This window comes from Amphiprion ocellaris, chromosome 7 (assembly GCF_022539595.1).
Source record: "Amphiprion ocellaris isolate individual 3 ecotype Okinawa chromosome 7, ASM2253959v1, whole genome shotgun sequence".
Classification (NCBI taxonomy): Eukaryota; Metazoa; Chordata; class Actinopteri; family Pomacentridae; genus Amphiprion; species Amphiprion ocellaris.
In genome coordinates, this window is record NC_072772.1 from 33130907 (window position 1) to 33142578 (window position 11672).

At 36.1% G+C, this 11672-nt stretch overlaps 1 protein-coding gene across 5 annotated transcripts in view; it reads left to right on the forward strand.

Moving 5' to 3' along the window:
* klc3 (kinesin light chain 3) overlaps nucleotides 1-11672 on the forward strand; it is a 248905-nt gene that overhangs the window by 25750 nt on the left and 211483 nt on the right. The gene's annotated exons all lie outside the window — the stretch shown is intronic.

Consider the following 11672-nt stretch of genomic DNA (forward strand, 5'->3'; position numbering starts at 1 on the left):
TGCACTAAAATATTATTTAAATTGACATCATTATTATAATATTTAGGGTCAGACCCTACAGTATTGAGATTAAGAAATCAAATATTCTATAAAATGTAAATACACTGAACTCATTTGGATATATTTAAGTGAGACTCTACAATATTATTTGACACAAATCTATCTAAATCAAAATTTTAATCATTTTTACTCCAAACATTTACTGGACTGATTTAAATATTAAAATCACTCCTTTCTAATCCTCTGCTGTACGTTCAAACCTGAGGCCTTAAATAGAAACACACAAGTATCTGATTGAAGGAACTTCTGCAGAGTCCTGGTTCCAGAACATGATGATAGAATTATAGACAAACTTTAACAAAAGCTGCCTGAGAGTTTACAGGTTTTTATGTTAGATTTCTTCAGTAATTTAATGAGAGTTATCAGCAAAAATCAAGTGTTCATTTGATGAACTTCATTTCCTAAAACATCCAGAATTGGAGCTCATATCTTTGGCAGCTGTAAAGTTTCTGCTCCTTCAAAGTTCACAACACAATGAATGAATTCCTAAAACACTCTCAATGCTGGAGAGCGTTTGTGATGCTGAAGCAGTGATCAGTTTTTCTGTTTCTTCTCTGGAGATGCACAATGAGGGACGTCTGCAGAGACTGAGAAAGAGTCTCACCACATCCTGACATGAGGAAAAAGACTTTATTGAAGACTACAATGAGAAAAACTATCAGACAGCAGACGGCTGCATTCAAGGTGAGCTCTGAACATTTGATCTGGAACAGGAATTCAATAACGGCAGCATGAGCTTCATTTCAGTCTGTAGCTGCTGAATTCATGGATGAATCATCTGGCACTAGAGAGGAAGACCATCAAACATCCACGTCAGCTGATGGAGGTCCAAGAGTCTCACCAACAAACAACCTACAGAGTGAAGACCTCAATCTGATTGGACGGCCTCCTATTCAGCCACATGTGTGAACAAATGCCTCTAAGCTGATTTGTTTTCTAAAATAAATCTAGTTTGAGTCCTAATCTATGCCTGGTGTTTGCTTCTTTACCTGCTGTTAACAGTTTAGGCTGTTAGATTGTTCCAGATAAGACAAGTACAAGATTCTTCAGAGCCGTTCTACCACGAGCCTGACAGGAAGAACTCCAACAGCTACTGAATGTTCCTGTGGTTCCCTCAAGGCTACAGGAGGAGCCCTACGAGGACGAGCCGGTCCACCTGATGCGGCCAGTCGCTGCGGTTCAAAGCCAACACCGACTACGTGGACTTCTACTGGACCACACGGAGGCCTTCAAACCGGACCAACAAGTTCAGCGACTCCCCGACTCGTGGGTCTGAGGACGCCGCCGAGCCTCGGTCCAGCCGGCCTCCTGTCTGTGGGTGTTTGAGTGCTGAGAGGTTTGTGGATGCATGTGAACGTTCTGTGTTGAAACAGCAGCTTTGGACTCAGTAACGCCGGGAAAAACCAAGAGCTCCTTTATTTGTGACTTCCACTAAAAAAACTGATGAAAATAAGTTTGCCAGGGTTCTGACTGATAACAGATTATTAAATAATGAAAATAATCAGTTTAAATATTCCTTTAAACAATCCTTTTAGGTCTACATTTCCTTTACACTGACTTCTTGGTATATGTACAAGTATTTTGGGTGGAATATACCATTAAGCCCAATGTTCAAGGGTTCTTCTGGGAATATACCATTAAACCAACCTTTTAGGTAAATGTTCCAGGATGTTGGGTAGAATATACCATCAGATCAACCTTTTAGGTCTACATTGGAAGATTTTAGAGTAGAATATTACTCCAAACCATCCTTTAGGTCTACATTTAAGGTGGAATACTCCTTTACACCAAGATTTTTTGGTCTACATTGAAAGATTTTAGGTGGAATATTCCTTTGAACGAACTTTTTAAGTTTATGTTCAAGGATGTTGGGTGGAATATACCATCAGACCAACCTCCAAGGTCTACAGTAGTGAATTTTAGGTGGAATATACCATTAAACTCACCTTTTAGGTCTACATTGGAGGATTTTAAGTGGAATTTTCTTCCAAACCGTCTTTTAGTCTACATTTAAGGATGTTTAGGATGGTATATTCTTCCAAACCAACTTCTCAGGTCTACATTTCAGGTGGAATATTCCTCCATACTAACTTTTTTGGTCTACATTGAAGGATTTTTTCTAAACCACCCTTTTAATCTATATTTGGGGTTTTAGGTGGAATATTCGTTTTAACCAGCCCCTCAGGTCTCTGAGGATTTTGGATGGAATACTCGGTTAAACCAACATTTTAGGTGCATGTCCAAGGATTTTTGGTGGAATGTTCCTTTAAGGTGGATGCGTGAGGACCTTGTAGGTGGAATACTTCCTGAAACCAACCTTTTAGGTCAACATTCAAAGATTTAAGGTGGAATATTCCTTTAAACCAACCTAAACTTCATGTTTTGATCATTATCAAGTGAGAAACCTCAATCCAGACTCCTCATAATGACGTTTGAGATTTATGCTGCTGTTATTTGCTTAGTCCAGACTAAATGACAGAAATCCACAACTGTAATTTTATTTCAGGACTCGGTTATTAAATGTCAAAACAATCCATGTGACTCTAAAAACTCAACAGCTTTACAAACTCTAAGATTAAACTCTCCACAAGGATCCAAAATAAGTTGGACTTCTACATGAGAGCTTTAATTATTCTTTCATCTACTTCCTGAAAAGTTTGGTCAATAAAAAAGACAAAAACTAATATTTTCAGCTGAACTAAAGACAGACTTTGTGATTTTTCTGCTCACATGTTGTGTTGTTGTAAACTTACTCTTTCAAATAAATACCTAACCCCCTGGAAACCAGCGTTTGTCCTGTTTTTGTGTTGCTCCTCGGCGACCCTAGACAGCCGGGTCTAATGTTTTTTGAGCAACACACCATACTATGACGTTTTTACAATGATGGTTCTACTATGGAACCAGTTTGACATGTTCAGGTGTTCTTTGTGTGAAAACTCAGAGATTTCAGGTATCAGAAGGTGGTTTTCAACTTTCTTTGTTAACTTTCTGCTTCAACTTTAAACTAAATTTCCTTCACTAACCCAGCCCTCTGGACTTCCAGTAAGCTGTGTTCCTATTGGCTGTCCAGGTGGCTGCTTGGTGTTATCAGGTGCGCTTGGTGTTATCAGGAACACCTGAGCAGCTCAGTGTCTTCCTGCTTTATTTAGCTGCAGACAAACATTTCCTCTGCTTCTTTCACCACTGAACGGGTTTGGCTCCATTGCTTTAGTTTGTTCTTTAGGCGTTGGCTTGCAGCTTCCAGCAGTAAAATCGTCTTTAATGTGTTTCTTGGTGTGTTTTAGGGCTTTGTACTGGATAGTTGTCTTGGTAAATGTGGTTCTTTAGCCACAGTTAGCACATGGTGCTAATGTGTGCAGTGATTAGTGGATTTGGTGCAGCTGAGTTGTGTCTTTATCTTGGCTGTAGTGAGTCTTTAGAGGTTTTTGGTCAGACACATTCTGTATTCTTGTTTGAGAACCAACGTTGGTTGTCCAGAAGGTAAGAGTTCCTGTCCTGATTCTCTGTTCTCAGAGGTTCTCTGGTAGGCTGCAGGAGACTTTAGCGTTTGGGTTGTGCTAGTTTGGTTTTTGTATGGTTTCATTTGGACGACTATCTTGAGCCCCTCCATGTGGTTTAGTGAGGTTTTCTGGAACAGTTCTACAAAGCAACCTGCAGCAGAAGAGACTTTGAGAGTTTTTAGGAAGTTCTGGAGACCAGACTTTAGAGCAGCAGAAACATTTGTCAGCAGTTTGAGCAGGAGAAGGTGAGCTTCAGAGTAGAAATGAGAGGAAACCTTCTTGACCCGTGTGGTGAGGTCCTGTACCAAGAGTTTGAGCAGGTTGTGAAGAGTCTGTAGTTCTTTGGTCTGAAAGCACAAGAAGAGTCGACTCATTAAAGGAGAAAACAGGAGATATTGTTGGTTCTTCTGTCGCTCTGCAGTTTCCTTAGACTGAATATCAAGTTTATATTTTAAATGATTTCCCATGTGAGCCCAAGAAGACTTCAATAAACTCCCTCCATCCCCTGGACACAACATATTTTATTACCATGTTAAATCTTTTTTTTAAATATGTTTTTGAGTTTTAATCATAGTTTTAGCATAGTTTTTTCTCTTTGCTTGTTTAGTTTTGTCATCTGTGTGAAAGGTGCTAAACAAATAAAGTTGAATTGATAAACTGAATAATTGACTAACTCATGATTGTGACAACAGAAGTATTTTCATTGTGATTTAAGGGTTTGTTTCATTTTTAAGGTTGGGGTTAAAATCTTGACAGAAAAAAAGATTAAAGAAATAAACTACATTAAAAAAGCAATTAAATCAAAGGAAAAAACATTTAATACAATAAAACTTTTAAAAAGAAAATTAAACATTAAATACAATTAAATTATATTAAACAGACAAAATATTTAATTAGATAATTAAACAGAAGATACAAAACATGTAATTATGAAATTAAACAAAATTTTTAAACAAAAATATTAAACATTAAAGATGAAATATTTTAGATAATTAAACATTTAAAAAATACAATTAAACAAGAATATTAAACATTTAAAAAATACAAAACATTTAATTAGATTATTAAACCTTTAAAAAGACAAAACATTTAATTAAAAAATTAAATGTTTAATTAGAAAATTAAATCTTAAAGACAATAAAACTTTAAATAGGAATTAAACAGAAAATACAATGAAGCATTTAAAAAGAAAATTAAACATTAAAAGGTGGTAAAACATTTAAAAAGAAAAACCTTAAAGATTTAAAAATTAAACATTGGGAAAGAAAAGGAAATTTTTCAAACAAGCCGATAAAACATTTGAAAAAACAACAAACATTAAAAAGACAAAACATTTGGAAATCAAATCAGACATTAGAAAAGAATAAAAGGTGAGAAAAGAGCAAAACTAAACATTTAAGAAGAATCAAACTAAAGACAAAACATTTGAAAAGACACCAGTTAACTTTAGAAGATCAAATTAAACAGAAGAGACAATAAAACGATCAAAAAGAGCAAAAACAGATAAAGTCTTAAAGTGTTTTCTAGTCTGAAATGAAAACATCAAGTTGTTTCTTCAAACATTTCCTCTTTCTATGTTCTTGGTTTGATTGTGGACAGATTTACTAAGAACTCATTTCAGAAAACTGCTTTCCAGATAAAGTCTACTAGTAGTTGAAGGCATGATCAAACTAATGTTACCTTCTGATCTCCACAAACTTTACTGTTCAGTGAAGAGAATCAAAGTTTGTTGAGGATTTCTAAAAAACCCACAGGTGAAGGTCTGAGAAGAACTCAGATGGATGGTCTAAATGTGAAATCAAGACTCATGGTCACAAGTTTTAAGGCTTCTGTTAACCAGAAAGTTCAAACTAACAGAGAAGTACTGAGAAACTTTTAAAATTTCAGTCCTCAGACTGTCTGAAGGTTCAAACTAACAGAGAACTACTCAAGAACTTTTAAATTTCAGTCCTACTGTCTGAAGGTTCAAACTAACAGAGAAGTACTGAGAACTTTAGATTTCAGTCCTCAGACTGTCTGAAGGTTCAAACTAACAGAGAACTACTCAGGAACTTAGAAGATATCAGTCCTTGGACTGTCTGAAAGTTAAACTAACAGAGAACTACTGTGGGACTTAGAAAATTTCAGCCCTCAGACTGTGTGAAAGCTCAGGTCCTGAGGACTCGGGAGGTGGAGGCTTGGAAAGTCTTGGAACTGAGGGTTCACCCTCCAGCACAAAGGCTGAAGTCCAACCTCCTGAGAAAAACGGTCGAGTCGAGACTCGAGTTAAAAAAAAACTCGAAAACGACAAAAAATAGATGATAAATGCGCAAAAAAAAGAAGAATTAGTATCTGAGCGATAGCTCAGGGGATAAGAAGAGACTACCAAGGGAAGGTCGCAGGTTCAAGACCCGCCACTGGCTTTTTCTTTCTTTGTCTTTGTCAGGATTTTGAAAATTTAAGAAGGGTCTGGTCTTGAACCAGCGACCTGCAGCTCCATAGGCAAATCCTTAACTCACTGAGCTACAGATCAGATAAAAGAAATAAATTCGTCGTCCCTTTGGCATCGTAGTTCCTGAAGTGACCACATGGGTGGAGCCAAGGCGGAGTCTGGGTGGAGTCAGGGCGGAGAGTAGGCGGGGAGGTGGGTGGCGGCCTCCCCCCCCAACACCCCCCCCCCCCCCCCCCCCCCCCCCCCCCCCCCCCCCCCCCCCGGGAGTCACGAGGTCCTCGACAGGTTTTCCCGAGTTTCTGGAGTTTCCACCAGGTCGGAGGCAGAACAAGTTGTCATGAAGAGGTGTTGAAGTCGGCCAGGATGGACTGACTTTTTACAGCGACTAGAAGGAAGACGACTAGAAGAGCAGGTCTTTAACCACCATCCATAAAATCCATGGAGTCGCTCCAGAGAAATGAAGGGAGGTCAACTTTTATCAACCTCCATCCAGATGTTCAACTTGATATCTTTACTTGGACATTTTTAGCACCACAAACCTTTAGTATCACACTTTATTATCATTTATTAGGACTTTAATGGAATCCACCAGCAGATTTAGTTTTTGTTGACAAACTTTATTCTTGTCGTCTTGGATTAGTCAAGAGGTTTACATTTCTTACGTTGTCATATTTTAAATATGACAAAAAAATCTAAAAATAAAGCATCTTGAGACAATTTGACCTGTAATCTGCGTTATATAAATAAAATTGAATTAAAATTGTATGTATCTTGTAATGTTGTAATAATTCAGCCATATATGTTGGAAAACCCATTTTCTTTGTCCATTAATCTGTTTATTGTTTTCTCCAGTAATTCATTTCTTGTTTTGGTTTATAAAATGTGAAACCCAAATATATTCAGTTTACTGTCATAAAACCCAAAAAGATTTACATTCATGATGCAGGAATCAGGCAGTTTTTCACTTTTTATCTTAGTTTAGTCAGAAAGATAGTTGATAATGTGTGAATTGTTGCAGCTTGTGAGCCGTAGAAGGTTTTAATCTTTGGGGCCGAGTGTCAAAAAACATTTAGAAACAAACATGAACAAAACACTCAAAGATTTGAACATCATTAAAGGGAAATCCAACTTTTGCATGACAATGTCTAATTAAAGGACATTTATTTCCAACGTAAATGTGTGATATTCATCCTCTGGAGCTTTCTCTTCACATCGTCTTCCACCTGGACTGGTTTGGTCGGGAGCATGTGCAACAAACATTTGAAAAACTGCACTTTAACATCAATGAATGACACTGAAGTTTAATCTCTACATAAATGAGACTGAGTCTGGATGTGCTGCTCTGTCATTAACTCCTAAGTTTAAGGAAAGTTCAAACAAAAGAGGACAGTTCAGATCAGACTTGAGAATGAGCTTATTTTGAACAAACATCTCAGACTTTCTGAGCTTCAGCACCTACAGCAAGATATTTTAACAAGCAACTCAAGAGATCCAGAAGTTGGAGAGAGTTAGCTTTAGCTGAGCCAAAGAACATGTGGGACGCTAACCTAGCAAACATTTCAGACTTTTCTCTGTGAATTCAGAGAAATAATTTACTATTTAATGACAGAGCTACACATCTTAACTCAGTCTCTTGAAAACAGACTCTAATTCAGTGTCATCCATCCATATTAAAGTGCAGTTACCCAAAATGTTTGCTGCATGAGCTCCAACAAAACCTGTCCAGGTAGAAGGCCACTTTGACAAACAGGAAGTGGAAGATTCCAAGCAGATTTATAGAAGGGGGAACCAGACTGTACTAAGTGTGGTGGAGTATAGAGGGGTGTTTTGTGGGTTTTTAAGGCTGATAATGGTTATTAATGAGACATTTGGAGTATATTCATTTGGATATTCATTTGCAGTAAATGAAAGTATTTAAAATCTTGGAGTTAAACTTACAAGAACACAAACTCTAACAGAAAACTTTGTTGATACGTTTTTGTTTTGTTTACAGATGTTAAGTTAACCCTTAAACATCCTCACCAAGAAAAAGGCAATGAAAAAATTATTTCTTTATATTTCTTATCTCTTTGGGGCAGTAATAACAACAATCAATGTTTTTTTTATGAAGAGACCCAGCGATTTTGAAAATATTGACCTCTACCAAATTATTTTACCCTTTTAAATCTTTTTTTTTTATATTTCAAATGACACATTTGTGTTCAGCAACTCCTTAGGCACCATAATATGTCAAAAGTATTACTTTACCTTTGAAAATCACAGCAAACAGAGGCCTCATGTGAGGAGTGATTTTGCTCGTGCTAACTTCCTGTGAGCAGACTAACTTGCTCTGCATGCTATTTCAAAACACAGTGACATCTACTGGACTTTTTTTTGTATAATGTACCTTAGAGTGGTACCTTATGAGGGGTAGAGATGGCTGAAACTGGTGGACTTAAGTAAAACATATTTTTCAATAAGATGTAGTGTTGAAAAATGACATTTTTCGACATAGTATACTATGTCGGTTTTTTTGCGCCAAAATTCATGATGATTTTTTTTTAAAGAAAATCTTTCTGGAGTGATTTTCACGGCCTCCTTTACATTATGTCATCATATGGCATGTTTTTACCACATGTTGAAAAATCGCAGTTTTTTTGTCGACATAGTATACTATGGCGTTTTTTTTGCGCCAAAATTCATGATGATTTTTTTTTTTCACAGAAAACCTTTCTGGAGTTATTTTCACGGCCTACTTTACATTATTTCATCATATGGCAGGCTTTTACAACATGTTGAAAAATTGCATTTTTTGTCGACATAGTATACCGTGGCGGTTTTTTTTGCGCCAAAATTCATGATTTTTTTTTCAAAGAAAACCTTTCTGAAGTGTTTTTCACAGCCTGCTTTACATTATTTCAACATATGGCACGTTTTTACAACATGTTGAAAAAAGTGCATTTTTTTTCGACATAGTATACTATGGCGGTTTTTTGCGCCAAAATTAATGATTTTTTTTCAACGAGAACCTTACCATAGTGTTTTTCATGGCCTCCTTTACATTATTTCATCATATGGCACGTTTTTACATGTTGAAAAATCGCGGGGTTTTTTTTCGACATAGCGTTTTTTTGCGCCAAAATTCATGATTTTTTTTTTTCAAAGAAAACCTTTCTGGAGTGTTTTTCACAGCCTGCTTTACATTATTTCATCATATGGCACGTTTTTACAACATGTTGAAAAATCGCAGTTTTTTTCGACATAGTATACTATGGCGTTTTTTTGTGCCAAAATTCATGATGATTTTTTTTTTTCAAAGAAAACCTTTCTGGAGTGTTTTTCACGGCCTCCTTTACATTATTTCATCATATGGCACGTTTCTACATGTTGAAAAATCGCGGGTTTTTTTTTCGACATAGTTAGCGTTTTTTTTTGCGCCAAAATTCATGATGATTTTTTTTTTCAAAGAAAACCTTTCTGGAGTGTTTTTCACAGCCTGCTTTACATTATTTCAACATATGGCACGTTTTTACAACATGTTGAAACAAGACGCTGCCCAAGTTCTCAAGGCTGCTTGGTCGTGGTCTTTCTGGTCCTGCTCCAGAACGCCTTCATCAACTACATCTTCTTTTGAAGAGGCCCTCAGATGCTGCAATCTCTGACCTTAAGGAGGAACTGCTACTTTCACTCTGTAACGAGACGGCGGTTATTTTAAAGACCCAGCTCCTGGCGGCTTTGAGTGAAAGTTTAACACCCATCAAGACAGAACTAGAGACAGTTAAATCTGAGCTGTCGGTCAGTATTTCAAACATCAAGTTCGACCCGGCTGTCCTAAAGCATGCTGTGGGTGAAACGGAAGCTTCACTCTCCACATCACCGACGACATCGTCACACTCCAAAGCAGAGCACCTGTCTGCTCAACTTTTAAAAGTGGACTATAAATGTGAAGAATGTGAGCAGCAGCAGCCTGTGAGCAGCGGAACAGATGTGATCAGAAAGAGGTCATTTTCTTTTTTATTTTCTTTCTGGTTGACTTGATGCTGTCAGATGCAGATGTTGGAGCTGATTCTGATTTTTCAGGATAAAAAAGCTGCTTTTCCTTCACAGACTTTTCAGGAAATTATTCTCAGGTTTTCTCTGCTATTTATATTTTTATTATCTGTGATTATTTCATTATTGCTTTACTGTAAAAATAAAGTTTGAGGCATAAAGACTCATTTAGTTATTTTAATCCTGAAATCTTTGATGTAGCAGAACTAAACTTCCATTTTCCTTCTTGTACTCCTGATACTAGAACTAAACGTATCTTCAACACGGATCATCTGCTTTTAATGAATCAGCAGCAACATCATAACAACAAATGAGACAATTTTCAACAAATTAATGAAACTGTCATTTAAAACTATCAGTCTGTTTTAGTGTAAAATTAAAGCTGATTACTGACAACTAGAACATTAACGTTACTGTTTTAATCACATTTAAGTTTCCTGAACATTACATTAATGTCAGCCAGCCACAGTTTTATGAACTTGATGAACCACATTACAGGAACACAACACACTTCAGCTGTTTACATGAAACGCAACACATTAGCTTGATGCTACGTTAGCTTTAATCAGGCTACCACTGAGCAGCTAGCTCGGTTAGCATCGCTAACATTAAAGCTAATATTTACTATGCTAACTTTCTTCTCTGGTCAACACACACTGAAACAAACTGAACCAACATCTGGAGTGCATGGCACACATTATATCTGACACTAAAGCTGCATATAAAGTGCATTAAAAGCGGCACCGATACGAAAATAAACATTTACTTGCCGAACTATTAGACTCCTTTCAGTGTCTGCTGGTAGAATCAGCCGAAGGTAGAAAACTGGTTAAAACAAGCCAACAGGCAGGAAAACTGTCTGTGGAAAATGTTCTGCTGCTCCACGGACAAATAAACCAACAGTTATTATATCAGAATTAATCCAAACGAGGAGAGCAGAGTCTCTGCTGCTTCCTCCATAGGACCTGTCAATCATTCCAGACCAGACTGTCAAGTAGTCCCGCCCCCTGGCTTCGCAAAACTTTAACGCTCTATAAAAAAATCAATATTGATTTATTTTAAGATCGGCCACCCGATCTCTCATTTTGACCATGAAAACTCACGAAAAAAATGTATTTACAGTTTATACACCGTACTCTCACTGTAATTTTTTGTTATATTATTTATCTTTTTCTACTTTTTTCTATAAAAGAAAATATAGAGAAAAAACGACCAAAAAAACAAATAAAACTAAATATATAAACTACAATATATATATTTATTGAATAATAGATATATATTACTAATATATATATTATTTTTAGTTTTTTTGCTAATTTTTTCTATATTTGGGTTTTTATATATACATACATACACACACGCATTATATATATATATGAAAACGTATTATTAATAAATAATTATATATATATACATATATATATATATATATATATATATATATATATATATATATACACATATATATATATATATATATATATATATATATATATATATATATACACACACATACATACATACACATTCCATTTTTTTCTACATTTGGGTTTCTATACAAATATATACAGATTTTGTTTTGGGTTTTTTTTTTGCTCATTATTTTTCTGTATTTGTGTCTTCCAGGGTTAAAGGCCTTTCTCTCAAAACAC